The sequence below is a fragment of the Sciurus vulgaris genome (assembly GCF_902686455.1).
Source record: "Sciurus vulgaris genome assembly, chromosome: 13".
In the NCBI taxonomy this organism is placed as follows: domain Eukaryota; kingdom Metazoa; phylum Chordata; class Mammalia; order Rodentia; family Sciuridae; genus Sciurus; species Sciurus vulgaris.
Window position 1 is genome coordinate 27,907,722 of NC_136474.1, and position 19,910 is coordinate 27,927,631.

At 43.4% G+C, this 19,910-nt stretch overlaps 1 long non-coding RNA gene across 2 annotated transcripts; it reads left to right on the forward strand.

Annotated features, from left to right (window-relative positions):
• The first annotated feature begins 448 nt into the window (after nucleotides 1-448).
• On the forward strand, nucleotides 449-19,681 carry LOC306643150. Of its 2 annotated transcripts, none has more exons than XR_013758821.1 (3): nucleotides 449-681; nucleotides 15,904-16,503; nucleotides 16,569-19,681. It is a non-coding gene; the product is annotated as an uncharacterized lncRNA (long non-coding RNA). The 2 variants fall into 2 exon arrangements; XR_013758822.1 differs by having other exon boundaries at nucleotides 449-640.
• The last annotated feature ends 229 nt before the right edge of the window (nucleotides 19,682-19,910 follow it).

Consider the following 19,910-nt stretch of genomic DNA (forward strand, 5'->3'; position numbering starts at 1 on the left):
CTGACTCCAGACCCTCCCACCTCCCCTGAAGGTGCTGACACGCAAGAGCAAAGGACCTAGGTCAAGTGTTAGGATGAGGTATGAGAGCAAGAGAAACCACAGTTCAAGAGTCACCATGATGCTTATTTTATTCTCTGTTCTTCAGATTCAAAATATCGACCTACAAACTACCCCTTGTCAACATCTTTAAGGATCACTTTCTCCAGAGTGGCAGATGCCACCTGTAATGGGGCGAGTAGAATCTTCCCAAAATTCACATGTGGGAAGTCCTGAGCTTCAGGACCTCAGAATGGGACTGTTTTGAAGAGAGGGTTTTGAAAGAGGTCATTAAGGTAAAATGAAATCATATGGATGGACCCTAATCCAGTATGACTGGTGTCTTCACAAGAAGAAGAGATTAGGATTACAGACACACACAGAAGGACAACCACGTGAGGATACAGTAGGCCAAGGAGGGAGGCCCCAAGGGAAACAACCTTGTGACACCTTGATCTTAGACTTCCAGCCTCAAGAGCTGTGGTGGAACCGGTTCTGTGGAAACAACCTCTCTGCAACTTTGTTATGGCGGCCTGAACCGATCAATGTACCATCTGAAGTTGTACAAAGGCATTTCCTTGAGCCCAAAGCAGAGGACTTGAAGGTCAGGACACCCAAATCTTGTTGAGGTAAGTGTGGGTGCTGGTGAGTCCTTTTTTATTATTTTCATTTACTATTATTACACTTTGAAAGATTTATTAGTTAATCATTAGTTTTCTATTTTTATAGCTAATACTCAGAGCCTCTGACATGAGGCTGGTAAAGTTGGTACTATTTTAAAACAAAGACAACATTGTGGTCAGCAACATTGGTGGTGGAGGTATGAATTCTAATAGATTTTTTGAAAATAGCACATGGATGCTTTTGAATGCCTTTCTGGTTTCCCACAGTCCAAGGGCTTCGATGATTTTAAGGCAGAAAAGGCAAAACCTAAGAAAAATCAAAAGCAGACAAAATACACCCATCCCTTACGTGACTGCTGAGAACTGGGTCAATAAGACAGAGCTGCTCAATGGGAAGACATTTCTGTTAATGGTAATGTTAATGAAGAAGGGTTCCATGCCAGTCGAGAGATGGAACAGTGTTCACAGACAGCAAAATAGATCAGTTGAGCCAGGAATACAGGTTTATAAAGTAATAAACAACCATTGGGAAGCCACAAGAGTCTGTACATGAACACCCTTTAATGTTGTGTGTCACTGTTCTCGACAGAGGCGACAGTAAAGACCACTGGGGGTGGGGGTGGAGGAGTGTGGGGGAGACTCTCAAGGAATACGCCATCTTCCTTGCCAACCATTTTTTTTTCAACATTTTGTGCACATGGTTGTGGGGGGGTCTCAGTCATGTCCTGCGTGGATGAGAAAAGGGTTAACTGCTGGAGGATGATGTTGGCTGTTTATCAATCAATTACCCATAAACTTATCTACTCAATAAACACACAAGAGCCAATACTCTTTTTAAAATGAGCAGGGGCATGACAGGTTTGGTCATACCTGCTCTAGCTTCTAGCAACATGGAGTCACCCAGCTCTCTTTTATTTATAACACACAAGTAAAGGGGGCAAGACAGGAGGAGCTTCTTCTGTGAGGGACAGGATAGGGTGGAGTTAGGGAAGCCATTCTCTTAGGGGAATATTCCAGAAGGAGTCAGGGAACCACGCCCATGCAGCGCTACATGCTTCCTGGCAATCTGGGACAGACCTCCTTGGCTGTTAGTTCCTGGAAGCCAGGCCTCTGTGTCCCAGGGCTCAACCTAGTCTGATTCTGCTAAATAAGGATGACTTCCCACACATGGTTACCTTCCAATCAAACTGCTCTTTCGAAACTGCCCAGTGGGGCTGGGGTTGTGGCTCAGTGGTAGAGTGCTTGCCTAGCATATGTGAGGCACTGGATTCGATTCTCAGCACAGCATAGAAATAAATAAAATAAAGTCCATTAACCACTAAAAATATATTAAAAAACAAAACAAAACAAAACTGCCCCGAACACTTCAAGGTAAAACAAAGAGTGCAGCACACTAGAGCACTTAAAAACAAGTGGAAATAGTACAAACCACCTGATAAATGAAAGCATTATGGGAAATTCTGCCCCTTGGTCCCTGGAGACAGGTATTCGCATACAATGCATTTGGGTTTGGCCACCATGGACTACTGCCTGTTATGGATTGTATGTGAGATGTCCCACAAAAGTTCATGTGTGAGACAATTCAAGGAAGTTTAGAGGTGAAATGGTTGGGTTATGAGAGGCCTAATCCCCTGATAGGTGCATTAATCCCCTCATGGGGATGAACTGGGTGGTAACTGAAGGCAGGTGGGGTGTGGCTGGAGGAGGTGGGTCACTGGGTATATATTTTGTCCTGGTTAAGTGGAGTTCTCTGCTTCCTGGTGCCTTGTTCCCAGCTGCTTTCCTTGGCCACATGCTTCTGCCGTGATGGTCTGCGTCACCTTGGGTCTACAGCATTAGAGTCAGCCGTCTATGAACTGAGACCTCGGAAACTACGAGCCCTCAGATTAACTTTTCCTCCTTTGAAACTGTCTTGTCAGGTCTTCTGATCACGGCAGCAAAAAAGTTGACTAAAGAACTGCCCACATGCTTTCCATGCAATAACTAGACTGAAGATGTTGTCAACTGGTGTTGACAACATTGATGGATGTGCTGTGTCACTGCTCGGCACTGTATTGTCAAAACAGCATGTGTACTCATCAAATATGTTTTAAGGTGAAAAAACCCATGATAGAAAAAGAGCAGTTGCTGTCCTCAGGGCTGCCTCATGTTCTGAGGGTCACAACCGAGCAGCTGTGGTGTGGCTCACTGTGTGTGGAGAAGTCTCCTGAGGTGGCAGCGAGGGGGTGGCTGTGTAGATGTAGGTCCACCTGTGGGTCCACTACGGGCTAATGTTGAAGCAGCTGGCCTTGGACTCGGGGCCCTAACTCCCCCTGGGGAAGAGCAATTCTTACCTTGGCAAAGTTGCACTCGTCTTAGAAATCAGGTGGGCTTTGCCTTCTGGATTCTTTCCTGCTTGTGATTTGTTGTTTGCCTGGCTCAGCAGTCAACTCAGAGTCCATCTGCACCCACTTAGTGACTGAGGACAGGCCCCGTCCAGGCAGCCTTTCAACGCCACCACCGTCTCCTTGCCGCCATGTTGATTTCTCTGTCTTTGGGTCTATCCTGTTGTGTTGAAGCCTCTTGAATTCTCTTGGGAATCAAGCAGAATAGGAAAGAGCAAATTGTTTTGTTGCTGGTTCCCACAAACAAAAAACATCAAAAGGAAGCAAACAATCATTTCACTCTTACTTGGGAGAGTTCCAGTTTTTCTTGTTTAAAGAATAGCACCTCTTTTTTTTTTTTTTTTTTTTTTTTAATCATTTCATGTGACTTTTCCCCCATCAACATATGTTATATGTACTGAGTTGGAAATGAGCTTATTTAAGGTCTAGAAAGTGAAAATAAATAAACAAATCTGTAGGAAACTGAATAGAGAGAGCAGAGAGGACAGGCAAATGTGGATTTCCCAGTCCAAGCTCGTTCCTTGGTTTCACACACTAGTGGGACGGCAGGTGAGGGCGAAGTTGCGGTACCCTAGGGCAGAGGGAAAATTCTGGATCACGTAACGTTAAAGGCTCACCCAACCTCCTGGGATTGTTTATTAGAAGTAATTGAGATGGTCACCTCTAATTTGACCTCTGATGTTGAATTCATTCACGCCAACGAGGTAGGGGAGACTGCAGCAGGAAACATCTATTTGAGGCCATCTGTGGTTCTCAAACGGTGACACACGAGGGCTCCCGGAGGACCTGCAGTGGCTCAGATCTCTGGGCAACACCCAGCTGCTGTCTCTGCAGGGAGAGTTGGGCGGAACCATTTGCATTTCTGACAAGTTCCCAGGCTGTGTTCAATCTGCTGGCCTGATGTGTTCTTGTGCAGGACATGAACAGCTCTGTCTCTCTGAATGTACCTTCTCTCTGCAGGAGCTTCTGGCCTCCTGACAGCAGCAGGTGGGCAGCTCAGCAAGGGGGTTCTTCCTGCCCCTCCCTGACACAAGCCCTCTGCACCCGGAACACACCAGCCCCAAAGGAGTTTAATGAACAGGAGAATTTAATTATGAAGACCAGGGAAACCAACCCATGCTAGTTGAGAAGTCTGCTTTCAGGGAGAAAATGCCGTCAGTTAGCACAAGTGATTTTGGCTGTGCAGATGTTAGCTTGTAAAGATGGCCCATCCACCCGACTAACGGTGAAGGGTTCAACTTGATTTTTTGACTTAACGACAGTGTGCAAGTGATTCACCTTCAGCACAAGCTGTACTTACAACTTTGAATTTCGATCTTTTCCCAGCCTAGTAATGTAGGGCACAAGGCTCTCTGGAGGTGTCAGCCATGAAGTTCCACAGGTTAGGTGTATTCAGTGCATTTTTTATTTATAGTTTTTCAAACCCCTTAAGATGGGTTTATAGGAATGAAGCTGCACTTTCCGCTGAAAAACAATTGTATTGCTAGTACTTGTGGTGTCAAATTAAAAATTTACCAAGACCAATGTCAGGGAACTTTCTCCCTAAGCTTAAGGTTTCAGGTCTCAAATTTAAGCCTTTAATCCATTTTGAGTTAATTTTTACATGTGATATAAGAAAAGATGCAATTTCATTCTTTGTCATTTGGATATACAGTTTTCTAGTGCCAGTTACTGAAGAGACTGTCTTTTAGTCATTCTTGGCACCTTTGTTGAAGATTAGTTGATAAAATATTTGCAGATTTATCTCTGGGTTTTTCATTCTGTTCCATTTCTGGATTCTTCATTCTGTTCTTCCATATATGTTTTTAATTCTAGTACCTTGCTGTTTTATTTTTTCATTTTTATTTGCTTATTTATTTCTAATTTGTTTTAACGTTAGCTTTGGCGTATGGTTCAATATCAGGCAATATGATGCCTTCAGTTCTTTGTCAAGATCGCTGTGGTTTGGGAACCTTTTTGGATCCCAAATGAATGTTTAGGACTTTTCTTTTCAATCTCATTTCCGTTCTTTTTTTTTTTTTTTTTTTTTTCTCTTTTTCTTAATTTTTTTTATTTTTTACAGACTGCATTTTGATTCATTGTACACAAATGGGGCACATCTTTTCATTTCTGTGACTGTGCACGATGTAGATTCACACCATTCGTGTAATCATACACAGGGTAATGATGTCTGTCTCATTCCACCATTTTTCATACCCCCTCCCTCTTATTTCCCTCTACATAATATGAAGTTCCTTCACTCTTCTCTCACCCCTCACCTCCCCACCTTCATTATATATCATTATCCACTTAACAGGGAACACATTTGGCCTTTGGCTTTTTTTGGAATTGGCTTATTTCACTTAGCATGCTATTCTCCAATAATAGATGTTGGTGTGAATGTGGGGGAAAAGGCACACTTTTACATTGCTGGTGGAGTTGCAAATTGGTGCAGCCACTCTGGAAAGCAGTGTGGAGAATCCTCAGAAACTTGGAATGGACCCACCTTTTGACTCAGTTATCCCACTCTTCAGTTTATGCACAAAGGACTTAAAATTAGCATACTACAATAACGCAGACACATCAATGTTTATAGCAGTCCAGTTCACAACAGCTAAATTTTGGAACCAACCTAGATGCCCTTCAACAAATGAACGGATAAAGAAACTGTGGTATACATACACACAATGGAATATTATTCAACCATAAAGAAGAAGAATACCATGACATTTGCAAATTGTTTTTTTTTTTTCTTTTTTTTTTTTTTTTAATCTCTAGAAAGCTATTCTTTATTTTTTTTTTTTTTTATTGTAAACAAATGGGATACATGTTGTTTCTCTGTTTGTACATGGCGTAAAGGCATACCATTTGTGTAATCATAAATTTACATAGAGCAATGTTGTTTGATTCATTCTGTTATTTTTTTCCCTTCCCCCCACCCCTCCCACCCCTCTTTACCCTCTATACAGTAGTTCCTTCCTCTATACTTGCCCCCCTCCCTAACCCTAACTCTAACCCTTCCCTCCCCCCCATTATGTGTCAACCTCCACTTATTAGCGATATCATTCGTCCTTTGGCTTTTTGAGATTGGCTTATCTCACTTAGCATGATATTCTCCAATTTCATCCATTTGCCTGCAAATGTCATAATTTTATCATTCTTTATGGCTGAGTAATATTCCATAGTATATATATACCACAGTTTCTCCATCCACTCATCAATTGAAGGGCATCTAGGTTGGTTCCACAGTCTGGCTATTGTGAATTGAGCAGCTATGAACATTGATGTGGCTGTATTTCTGTAGTATGCAGATTTTAAGTCCTTTGGGTATAGGCCAAGGAGTGGGATAGCTGGGTCAAATGGTTGGTCCATTCCAAGTTTTCTAAGGAATCTCCACACTGCTTTCCATAGCGGCTGCACTAATTTGCAGCCCCACCAGCAGTGTATGAGTGTACCTTTCTCCCCACATCCTCGCCAACACCTGTTGTTGCTCGTATTCTTGATAATCGCCATTCTAATTGGGGTGAGATGGAACCTTAGGGTGGTTTTGATTTGCATTTCTCTTATTACTAGAGATGTTGAACATTTTTCCATATGTTTGTTGATTGCTTGTAGATCTTCTTCTGTGAAGTGTCTATTCATTTCCTTAGCCCATTTGTTGACTGGACTGTTTGAATTCTTGGAGTAGAGTTTTTTGAGTTCTTTATAGATTCTGGAGATTAGTGCTCTATCTGAAGTATGATTGGCAAAGATATTCTCCCACTCTGTAGGCTCTTTCTTCGCATTGCTGATAGTTTCCTTTGCTGAGAGAAAGCTTTTTAGTTTGAATCTATCCCAGTGGTTGATTCTAGCTTTTATTTCTTGTGCTATGGGAGTCCTGTTAAGGAAGTCTGGTCCTAGACCAACAAGATGAAGATTTGGACCTACTTTTTCTTCTATAATCTGCAGGGTCTCTGGTCTGATTCCGAGGTCCTTAATCCATTTTGAGTTTAGTTTCGTGCATGGTGAGAGATATGGGTTTAGTTTCATTCTGTTGCATATGGATTTCCAATTCTCCCAGCACCATTTGTTGAAGAGGCTATCTTTTCTCCATTGCATATTTTTGGCCCCTTTGTCTAGTATGAGAAAATTGTATTTATTTGGGTTTGTGTCCGTGTCCTCTATTCTGTACCATTGATCTACCTTTCTATTTTGGTACCAATACCATGCCGTTTTTGTTACTATTGCTTTGTAGTAGAGTTGAAGATCTGGTATTGCAATACCCCCTGTTTCACTCTTCCTGCTAAGGATTGCTTTAGCTATTCTGGGTTTCTTATTCTTCCAGATGAATTTCATAATTGCCTGCTCTATTTCTGTAAGGTACATCATTGGGATTTTAATTGGAATTGCATTGAATTTGTATAGCACTTTAGGTAGTATGGCCATTTTGACAATATTAATTCTTCCTATCCAAGAACATGGAAGATCTTTCCATCTTCTAAGGTGTTCTTTAATTTCTTTCTTTAGTGTTGTATAGTTCTCATTGTAGAGGTCTTTCACCTCTTTTGTGAGATTGATTCCCAAGTATTTTATTTTTTTCGAGGCTATTGTGAATGGGGTAGTTTTCCTAATTTCTCTTTCTGAAGATTCATCACTTATGTATAAAAATGCGTTGGATTTATGGGCATTGATCTTGTAACCTGCTACTTTACTGAAATCACTTATGAGTTCTAAGAGTTTTCTGGTGGAATTTCCAGGTTCCTCTAAATATATAATCATGTCATCAGCGAACAGGGATAGTTTGAGTTCTTCTTTTCCAATTCGTATCCCTTTAATTTCTTTGGTTTGTCTAATTGCTCTGGCCAGAGTCTCAAGAACGATGTTGAATAGAAGTGGTGAAAGAGGGCATCCCTGCCTTGTTCCAGTTTTTAGGGGGAATGCTTTCAGCTTTTCACCATTTAGAATGATATTAGCCATGGGCTTAGCATAAATGGCCTTTACAATATTAAGGAATGTTCCCACTATCCCTATTTGTTCTAGTGTTTTGAGCATGAAGGGGTGCTGTATTTTATCAAATGCTTTTTCTGCGTCTATTGAAATAATCATGTGATTCTTGACTTTAAGTCTATTAATATGGTGAATTACGTTTATTGATTTCCTGATGTTGAACCAACCTTGCATCCCTGGGATGAAACTCACTTGATCATGGTGCACTATCTTTTTAATATGTTTTTGTATGCGATTTGCTAAAATTTTGTTGAGAATTTTTGCGTCGATGTTCATTAAGGATATTGGTCTGAAATTTTCTTTCCTTGATGAGTCTCTGTCTGGTTTAGGTATCAGTGTGATATTGGCTTCATAGAATGAGTTTGGGAGGGTTCCCTCCTCTTCTATTTTATGGAATACTTTGAGAAGTATTGGAATGAGCTCTTCCTTAAAGGTTTTGTAGAACTCGGCTGAGAACCCATCTGGTCCCGGACTTTTCTTTGTTGGTAGGCTTTTGATGACTTCTTCTATTTCAGTACTTGAAATTGGTCTATTTAAATTGTTTATGTCCTCCTCATTCAGTTTAGGCAATTCATATGTCTCTAGAAACCTGTTGATGTCTTCGAAATTTTCTATTTTGTTGGAGTATAGATTTTCAAAATAGCTTCTAATTATGTTTTGTATTTCCATCCTGTCTGTAGTGATATTTCCTTGTTCATTCCGAATTTTAGTGATTTGGGTTTTCTCTCGTCTTCTCTTTGTTAGTGTGGCTAAAGGTTTATCAATTTTGTTTATTTTTTCGAAGAACCAACTATTTATTTTGTCAATTTTTTGTATTGTTTCTTTTGTTTCAATTTCATTGATTTCAGCTCTGAGTTTAACAATTTCCTGTCTTCTACTACTTTTGGTGCTGTTCTGTTCTTCTTTTTCTAAGGCTTTGAGCTGTAGTGTTAGGTTGTTTATTTGTTGAGTTTTACTTCTTTTATTAAATGCGCTCCATGAAATAAATTTCCCTCTAAGTACTGCTTTCATAGTGTCCCAGAGGTTTTGATATGATGTTTCTTTGTTCTCATTTACCTCTAAGAATTTTTTAATTTCCTTCTTAATATCTTCTGTTATCCATTCATCATATAATAGCATATTGTTTAACCTCCAGATGTTGGAATAGTTTCTGTGTTTTACTCTTTCATTTATTTCTAACTTCAATCCATTATGATCTGATAGAATACATGCTAGTGTCTCTATCTTCTTGTATTTGCTAACATTAGCTTTGTGGCATAATATATGGTCTATTTTAGAGAAGGATCCATGTGCTGCTGAGAAGAAAGTGTATTCACTCTTGGTTGGATGGAATATTCTATAAATGTCCGTTAAGTCTAAATTATTGATTGTGTTGTTGAGATCTATGGTTTCTTTGCTCAATTTTTGTCTGGAAGATCTGTCCAGTGGTGAGAGCGGCGTGTTAAAATCACCTAGTATTATTGTGTTGTGGTCTATTTGGTTTCTGAAATTGAGAAGGATTTGTTTGACATACATAGATGAGCCACTGTTTGGGGCATAGATGTTTATGATTGTTATATCTTGCTGATTTATGCTTCCCTTAAGCAGTATGAAATAACCTTCTTTATCCCTTCTGACTAACTTTGGCTTGAAGTCCACATTATCGGAAATGAGGATGGATACTCCAGCTTTTTTGCTGAGTCCATGTGCATGGTATGTTTTTCCCCATCCTTTCACCTTTAATCTATGGGTATCTTTTTCTATGAGGTGAGTCTCTTGCAGGCAACATATTGTTGGATCTTTCTTTTTAATCCAGTCTGCCAGTCTATGTCTTTTGATTGATGAATTCAGGCCATTAACGTTCAGGGTTATTATAGAGAAATGATTTGGTTTCCCGGTCATTTGGTTCATTTTTAAAATTTTGTTTATTTATTTGTTTGACACAACTTGTTTCCTCCTTTATTTGACAATTCCTTTAGGATAATTCTTCCCTTTGCTGATTTGCTTCTTTGTTTTTCATCTCTTCCTCATGGAATATTTTGCTGAGAATGTTCTGTAATGCTGGCTTTCTTTTTGTAAATTCTTTTAGCTTTTGTTTATCATGGAAGGATTTTATTTCATCGTCAAATTTGAAGGTAAGTTTTGCTGGGTATAAGATTCTTGGTTGGCATCCATTTTCTTTCAGGGCTTGAAAAATGTTGTTCCAGGACCTTCTAGCTTTTAGGGTCTGGATTGAAAAATCTGCTGATATGCGTATTGGTTTCCCCCTGAATGTAATTTGGTTCTTTTCTCTCACAGCCTTTAAAATTCTGTCTTTATTTTGTATGTTAGGTATTTTCATTATAATGTGCCTTGGTGTGGGTCTGTTGTAATTTTGTGTATTTGGAGTCCTATAAGCCTCTTGAACTTGATTTTCCATTTCATTCTTCAGATTTGGGAAATTTTCTGATATTATTTCATTGAATAGGTTGTTCATTCCTTTGGCTTGTTTCTCTAGGCCTTCCTCAATCCCAATAATTCTTAAATTTGGCCTTTTCATGATATCCCATAGTTCTTGTAGATTCTGTTCATGATTTCTTACCATCTTCTCTGTTTGTTCAGCTTTGTTTTCAAGGTTAAATATTTTGTCTTCAATGTCTGAGGTTCTGTCTTCCAGGTGTTCTATCCTATTGGATATGCTTTCTATGGAGTTCTTAATTTGGTTTATTGTTTCCTTCATGTCAAGGATTTCTGTTTGGTTTTTTTTCAATATCTCTAACTCTTTATTGAAATGATCTTTTGCTTCCTGTATTTGCTCTTTTAACTGTCGATTGGTGCGATCAATCAATGCTTGCATTTGCTCTTTCATCTCATCATTCAATGCTTGCATTTGCTCTTTCATCTCCTCGTTTGCTTCTCTGATCATTTTAATTATGTACATTCTGAACTCCTTTTCCGTCATTTCTTCTGCCATGCTGTCATTGGGTTTTATTGATGTAACATCTAGATTTGTTTGCAGCATTTTCTTTCCTTGTTTTCTCATGTTGTTCAGATATCAGTGGACCGCTGAGATATTGCAGATTTCCTCTGTTGATTTACAATGACCCTGAAGATTTCTATATATATCCCCTCTTAGCCTTCAGTAGGCTGAAGTCTTGGAGGAGGTTGATAATGCGGTGCTCCACAAGGAAGCTGCCTCTCTAGGAGTGGTGGCCTTCAGGTGGGGTATATTCCCTGCTAGTGGGCAGAGGTGCCTCCACTTGTTGACCAATGGTCATCCAAAGGGGACCTAGGCTGTGGGCTGAGGCAAGGCCTGTTTGGGCCTGAGCCTCTGGTTTTACTGTCCTTGTGGGAAACCTCACCCAGCAGGGAAGACTCACCCGGTGGGGAGGTCTCGCTGGTCAGTTTCCTCCTAGAGGTTCCCCTCAATTTACATCTACTGCCTGGGCTGGGCTGCCTTCCTCTGCAAAGTTTCCAGGGGCCCGGCCCTACCTCCTGGGCCTGGGAGCCTCACCCTTCGCAGATGAATCTCCTTAGGCTGCCCCTCCTCAGAGAATTTGCCCATAGGCCTGGAACCTTCGCTCCGCCCTAAGCCTGTCTCTGTGCGGCTCTTCCACCCAGAAGCCTCCTAGATCCTGGGACCCTGTTCTGCACCTAATCGCCTGGCTGCGTGGCCCCTCCTCTGAGCAGCCACCTGTGGCCCCGAACAATCGCTCTGAGTCCCAGAGACCCGCCACAGGCCTCTTCCTCCAGACAGCCGCCCAGTATGCCGGTGCGGTCACTAGGAGTCCAAGAAACTCACTTCGTGCCTCCTCCTCCCACCAACCACCCGTAGCCCGGGGCAATCAATCACTCCGAGTCGAAGTGACCCTGCCCGTTCCTCCTCCTTCTCCAGATAACCCCCCGGGTGTTCAGGAGCAGTCCCTCTGAGTGGCTCTGAATCCACGTGACCCGCTGCACGGGTCCTCTGGGCCACCGCCCGGAGCTCTGGTGTGGTCCTTCAAGACCAAGCGTCCCACCACGCTTCTCCTCCAGGCAGCCCCCCTGTGTTCAGGAGCTGTCACTTTAAGACCAAATAACTCACCACTCGCCTTCTCCTCTGAGCAGCCGCCTGGAGCGCTAATGCAGTCACTGCGAGTCCAAACGACCCGCCGCGCTCCTTCTCCTCCTTCTCCTACTCCTCCGGGCAGGTCCCGGTGTTCAGAAGTGGTCTGAGTCCAAACAGCTCGCCACGCAGCCCCTTCTCTGGCAACCGCCTGTAGTTCCCGTATAGTCGCCCGAATCCAAGCGGCTGCTCCTCTTCCTCCTCGTCCTCAGGGCAGGCCCCGGGGTTCAGAAGCGTCGTTCTGATTCCAAACAGCTCGCCGCGCGGCTTCTCCTCTGGCAACCGCCTGCAGCTCTGGCGCAGTCTCTCCGAATCCAAGTGGCCACGCTCCTCTCCTCCTCCTCAGGGCAGGCCCCGGTGTCCTGAGTCCACACAGTTCTCCCCGCCACTCCTCCCCCGGGCAGCCGCCGGAGCCCCAGTGGCTGCTCCGAGTCCCAGCGCTGTGCCGACCGGCCTCCTCTATGGCGCTCCAGCGGGGGGAGGGGCGTCTCGCCGGCAGTTCTACTTCACAAAGTTTTCCTCATTTCCGTTCTTAATGTCCCAGATGTGGAATCAAGTGTACCGTCACAGATGAATGGGTGTAGACAATGAGCTATATAAACACAAAGGAATGTCAGTCGCAAAAAGAGGGAAATCCTGCCGTTTGCGGCAACATAGAAAAACCAGGAGGACATGATGCTGCATGAAATCAGTCAGACACAGAAAAATAAACCCTGTATGACCCTCAGAAGCAGCAAATAGAATTGTGGTTGCTGGTGGCAAGGGGAAGGGGAAACAGAGAGGTGTTGGTCACAAGCTAAAAACTTTCAGTTACAAGATGAGTAGGTTCTGCGGACCCAGCGTGCAAGATGGTGCCTGTAGTTCACAACACTCTCTTGTAGTTTTGAAACTTGCTGAGAGAATAGCATTTTCACCCACACATACACACTTACCGTGGTAACCATGTGAGGCAATAGTTGGGTTAGTTTTATTGTGGTGACCATTTCACCATGTGTCTGCAGAACAAATCAGCACATTGTGGAACCTTAACACATGCAATTATAAAAATCTATTGATTTAACCTCAATAAAGCTACAAAACAAAACAAACCTTGAGTCCCAAAAATGAATGAAAAGAAAATGAACAGTAGTTAGTGGCGGTGGGAAGATTCGGCCTGTTCCTTGGGGGTCCTTAGTTAGCATCACAGGATGAAAAGAAATGGCTGTTCAAGGCCAAACAGCAGTTCTCCAGCTGGCTGCAGGAAGCCATGCCATGGAGTCAGACCACATCTGCTCAGAGCAGGGGAGATCTCATTACACAGACTTGTCTTTATCCTCTGACTGTCCTTGGCAGAGTATTCTAGACTCTCCATTAGAATAATCTGTGGTACCCATTTCCCAGCACAACCAAGACAGCCTACTGGGAAAACAGACGTCTGGTGTTGTTCCTGGAACTCATCCAGACGGGGCACCTGATGTCGGCCCACTTGGGGCGCCATCTCTGGCTGCCCCTCTCTGGCTCTGCATTACCAGCAATAGCCTTTTTGTTCCCCAGTAGGGTGTGCAGCGAGTGACCCCTGAACTCTGTCTGCTCTGCTCTGTCATCCTTGGGATTGAGGGTTGTGGTGGGTCCAAGAGAGTCCCATGGAAATGTGTCCCCAGAATGTTGCCTGGGAAGAGGGAAAGGGTTTGGGAAGCCCTCCATGTCTAGCAGAATCAGGCTTGGCTGAGCCATGGGGTACAGAGGTCTGACTCCCAGGAACTGGCGGTCCTGAGACTGTCTCAGATAGCCGGGGCAGGTGGCCCTGTACAGAGTTGGCTCACTCTCTGAGGAAATGCTAATTCCCTAAGCAAATGGCTTCCCTAACTCCACCCCGTCCTGTTTCTCACAGAAGAAGCCCCTCCCAGTCCCTCTTTACCTGTGAGACTATAAATAAAGGCTAGGGTGGGATCCTCCATCTTTCTGGAGGCCAGATCTGGCCTGGCCCAGTCCACCACACTCCCTTCCATTTGAAAAGATTATTGGCTCCTGCGTTTATTTGACTAGGTAAGTATCTTGGTGGTTAATTGATAGCTGGCACCATCCAGTCCTCCGACAGAAACTCTTTCCCTCATCCACGTGGGAGGTGGCACAGAGCCTCCCCACAGGAAGCTATAAAGATTGGATGGAGAAACTGGTGCTGGGACACGGTAGCTATGTTTAGGTGGGGCACTGGTCACTGTCTTCCAGGAGTCTTATAAGTGATTTCCTTCCAACAGTAAAAGATAAAACTAAACTACCTTAAAATTCCTTCTAACATGAATTTTAAAATGATTCTGGGTGTATACCTACGCTTACCAAAAATACCCCATCAAAACAATTTGAATAAAAGAAAACAAGAGACCACAAAGATGATAAAACTTTCATGATGACAAACAATGGCCTTAAAATTATATTTGGGAAACAATGAACAGATCACACTCAAAAAATAAACCCTTTAAAAGAAATATCTAGAAGTGAAGAGTACCAAATTGCAGAATACCTATCCCCCTTGGGCAAAAACCCAAGTGAACAGAATTTCTGATAGGATTCATAAGTTTTTAATATAGAGTGTGTGCGTTTTGATTTATTTTTGGTTGATTTCCTGGGAAAATTGTAATCTTCCTTCTAAAGTATCAACATTTTAAAGTCTAATATTTTATTATAACTTGTGGCTAAAACTGTTTTCCATGGGAAAGAATTTCTGATTTTATCATGGAAATCAGTGCAGAAGTATGGTTTGGTTTACGGGTGGTCACTTTGCAGGCTGTGGAGCAAAGTTAATTCCCAAAGCCAGTTGGAGAGTCCCCTTAGGGTGCCTGGATACCATCTTCCAGATGTGGAATGTCTTGCCTGGCACAGCCTCCTCTGCAGTATGGCTGGTGGCCGAGCCATGGACCCCTATGCAAAACAAATCTAGTAACCCATGAACAGCTTCCTCCAGAGGCAAATATATCACCACCCTTGTAAAAAAGTAGGAATGAACCTGGGTTTTCTTTTGGGTAATTTTGAAGGTTTTTTTTGGGGGGCAAAGATGTAATCTAGAGAGACTAGGACAAAATAAGACTTTAAGAGACCCTAAAACATTCTAAATTAATGCTATCCTCAGACACACAGGTTACGCCAAAGGAGACAAACCCAGCGAATGTTCTTCCAAATTGAAGGACAGAGCTGGGCAGAGCTACGGGGTGCACAGCACTCTTGTTCACCAATGGGGCCTTTTGCACTCAGGCATCCTGGGGACCATCACGAAAGACCATTTGCCTGGGCGTTTCTATCTTGGCCTGTTTGGATGTCAAAGGAGAGGCTAGAGGAGCTCATGTGAGAGACTCAGAGACACAGGGACGGGCTCCAAAGCTCACATCTCCTTGGTGTTTCTCAGGTTCCCTCAACCAATACCGTTAGCAGCACCCTCACCCCAAATTCCAGGTGATGGAAGTCAGAGGGGCTTGTTGGGCAGCAAGGCTGTTGCCGTCTGAGCTTGAGGGACTGTGGGGACTGGAACCTCCCACTCTGGGAGCACCCGGCCCTCAGTACCTCCCCGGCACTTCCCCTACCTGCTGGCCACAGACTCAGCCTGAATCCCTGTGGGTCAGGAACTCTGGCTCCAGAGAAGCTAGAAATGAGCACCTGAGTGCAGAATGGAGGTGGCTCTAGGGATGGGATGTCGTTGTTTTATAACAGTCTTAATTTATTTTTTTTCCGGTTACACACTGAATATGTATTCATGGTAAAACATCAGAAAAATAGAAATGTGGAAAGAAATTGGGCTGTACCTGTTTGGATGACTCCGACCACCCTTATCTTCTCCCTGCTTCCTGTTTCTACTTCACAGCCCAGGGCTGCTTTGCCCTGGTCTCCTGGAACCATCATTTAAATGTGGTTACTTCCCTGCTCGCTCCTCTCCACGCAGAAGAATAAAACCTGTATCCTTTGGCCTGGCTGATGTGACTGAGACCCTCTCGCTCCCTCCACTTGAATATTGTCCTCACTTCTCTTTGTCTCCTGTGCTCCAGATTCAGACTTTTCCTGTCCCTCAAATGTTTCAGATGCCTTGAGGCTGCTGCCTTTGCTGCCCCTGGTGTGAAACATGAATCCTTGCATGTCCCCTGAGCTCCCGATGCAAGTCTGCTCCAATGTCAGCCCTGCCCTTGGAAAGGTTTTCCCATGTAAGGACACTGAGTCGCCCCCCCATCCCTATTCCTGAGCAGATCTCACCGTCATTTGCTGTTACCTTTTCTATTTATTTCTTTGCTTCCATCCCCCCAACTAGAGGCTCTGCTTCCTGACTCAGTGCTCTGTCAGCAAGAACAATGGGACAATTTCTGATAGGTCTTGCTGAGTCGTCCTCTGGAGATTATACCCATTTGCCCTTCCAATAGAATACTTTGGAGTATGCCTGTGTTCTCCAACCTTTGCAAGCACTGCTGGGATTGTCCTCATGTGTGGTTCCCAAGCTGTCTCATGCCACAGCCTTGGGTCACCACACTGCTGGGATAGTCCTCATGTCTGGTTCCCATAGCTGTCTCATGCCACAGCCTTGGGTCACCATTCCCCATCTTTGTTGGTTCTTGGTCGCCCTATGCATCAAGTCCTAACTCAGTGTCCAATCTGCTCATTCCCTCCTACCCCTCTTCAAAATCACTCCATCATCCTCCCGCTTCCATCCCAATTTCTGCAGGAAGCAGTGCCTTTGAATTTCTCAGAAGGAATCAGCTAACTTTAAGGTGCTGTGACTTGCTAACCTCAGCCGTCCACCTGCTTCTTAGGAACAGCACGTGTTCCAAATTTTGTGTGTGTTTTCTGCTTTCATCTTTACAGTAACCCAGGAGAAATTACAACATTTCCTATTTTGCACTTGGAAGTCAGAGAGCTACTGAATGCATGAGCCAGGATGGGAATATATTCCCTTCTGTGCACTTATGACTTCATTCGCCCCAATATGTGGAATGCACTGTGCAAACCAAGGATGCAATTTGAAACAAGACCACCAGTCTCTGACCTGTGCAGTTGGAGTAGGGAGCACCAATGTTGGTTTTTTTTTTGTTTTTTTTTTTTTGGTAGTGCTGGGGATTGAACCCAGGGCCTTTTTCATGCTAGGCAAGGCAAGCACTCTACCAACTGAGCTACATCCCCAGCCCCTAAGCACCAATGTTTGACAGGTGATGATAAGCTTTAAATTGTAACTGTAGTAAGTCCAGCAAAGAGAAATACAGAAGGCCATTAAAATATAAAACAGGGATTGAGAACTATTTTGGGGTTTCAAGAAAGGTTTGGAGAGAGGGGCAAATGGAGGGGAACCCAAGATACCTTGGACATCAGCCAGCAACCACCCGCCAGGACCTTCCAGCCCAGTCCATTCACAAGCTCAGTTTATTCCTGTGAGTTGACCCCAAGCAAGACCAGCAGAGGTCAACCCACCATAAGAAATACAAACTTGTTTTTAAGTCACGGAATTTTGGGGAGATTTTGTAGACAAGTATAGGAAGTTAAAATAGAATCTGATGGTTAAACAGAAAATTACACCTTATATTTTTCCCTGTTGTGACTTGCACTGAAGTGGTCAGGAAAGTCAGTGTTTTGCAGACAATTGGCTGCTGGTATAAGAGAGAATGTAGAATATTAGTAATTCAAGGCACTACAAATGCACAGGACATATGCATGAAAAAGAACTGCAAATTCCAACACATGTGGACAAACCAGTCTTTCAAGTGGTGTGTTAGATTCTCTATCTCTTGTCCTCATAGCCAAGAATCAAAAGCAAAGTTGGATCCAGGGGTTTGCCTTGTTACAATAACAATGAAATTTAAAGGGCCCTTTCTATACTAGTTAAACATCAAATGGGAAATAGCAGCATTGAATACTGAAATAGGGACATTCGGGAAGACATTGAAGAGATGCAGGGCTCTGGAACCTGGTGACTTTCATGAATGGTCCCTGTTCCACTTTTTTGTAGTGTCCTGGCCAGATAGAACACCCCTGAGAGAGGAGAGACCACAATCATACCTGATCCTGGGGTGAATTTCAGAGTCAAATTGCATGACAAAGCTTTCTGCAAGAGTCTAACACCTCTGCAGATTCCACAAGACTTCCCTCCGAGTTGGGTAAGCCTTTGTGATGCTGGGAGACGTCTGAGGATAAGCTAGCTGAAGCCACATGGCTGTGCCAGTTTCTTTTGGGACACTTCCTCTGAAGACTTCCAGCTGCCCGGAAAGAAGTCCTGCTACCCTGGTGCTGTCATGTGAGGAACCACAGAGGACTGGCTGAGGCCCCATCTACCATTGCTGGTACAGCTCCCAGGAGGCAGACATATGGATGAAGAATCCTCACGGGAGGCTTGTAGATGGTCCTGGCTGCAGCTGCTGTCTGACTAACCACGCAGGAGACCCTGGTGAGGATTGTAACTTGGCGAACTTCTGTCTAGCTGAGTTCAAGCGAGCCACTGAACCAGGAGGGGCAATCATAGTATATGGTTGTGTGGTTTTAAACCACTGTTTGAGTTGGTTTGTTTTGCAGCAATAGAAAGCTGGGATGCTCACCTACCAAAGAAATTGCAAGAGAATACTGGCTTATGTTGGGAATATCTTGGGAGTAGGGGTATGAGCCCACACGGAGGATGCAGAAAGCATCAGGTGTCCCTAAGCAGGAGGAAAGAGAAACCCAATGAGACAGAGTAATGGTTGATTTTATGTGTCGACCTGGTTAGGCTATGGTGCCTCATTGTTTGTCCTAACATCAGTCTGGATGTTGCTGTGAAGGTGCTTTGTTTATGGGATTAAGATTTATAATCAGCTAATGTTAATTAAAGCAGGTTATCCTCTGTAGTGTGGTTGGGATTGAACCAATCGGTTGAGGTCTTCTGTGCAATGACTGAGATCTTTCAAACAAAAAGGATTACTACAGCTAGACTTCAACACAGAAACCCTGCCTGACTCTCCACCTTCAGACTTCAGGACCGCAACATCAGCTCTTCCGCAGGCCTCCAGCCCACGGCCTGCCCTGTGCATTTCAGACTTGGCACTCCACAATCACGTGAGCTCTTTCCTTAAGAGCCCTCCCTCTCTGGATGTAGATGTAGAAATAGATATAGTTACAGATGTAGTTATAGAGATAGGATATATGGATATAGATAGGTCTATAAGTACAGAAACAAATTAGAGGTGCAGATACAGATGTAGAAATAGACTAGATGTAGACAGAAATACAGATATGGATATAGAAATTAGATACAGATACAGAAATAGATTGGATATAAATACATATAGAAATAGATTAAATATAGATACAGCTACAGATATGGATATAGAAATAGATTAGACATAGATACAGATATGAATCTAGACACAAATATATAGAAATAGACATAGAAGTAGATTAGACATGGATACAGATATAAATACAGAAATATATTAGATATTAAGTTATAGATATGGATACAGAAATAGATTAGGTACAGACACAGATACAGGTATATACAGATATAGATACATAAATATAGTCATGGATATATTTGTCCTGTCAGTTCTGTATCTCTGGAGAACCTGACCGAGCAGGGAAGCCTGGCACAGCCTCTCCAAAGGCAAGAACAATCTGCTTGTCCTTAAATCCCTATCCCTATAAAAGATACAGTTTCTTTAATAACGCAATGGCAACCAACTGGGTTTGGGCATCTGGAGGGGTTGACCTGGAGACTGTGAGAGAGGCCCTCCAGTTGCCAGGTGGCACAGTCAGCAGCTCTGCCTGAGCTGGGGACATTTGACACCCATGTGACTCACAGTCTGGGGCAGCCCCATGGAGAATCACAGGGCAGTGCCATGGCATCTGGAGAGCTACCACAGCTCC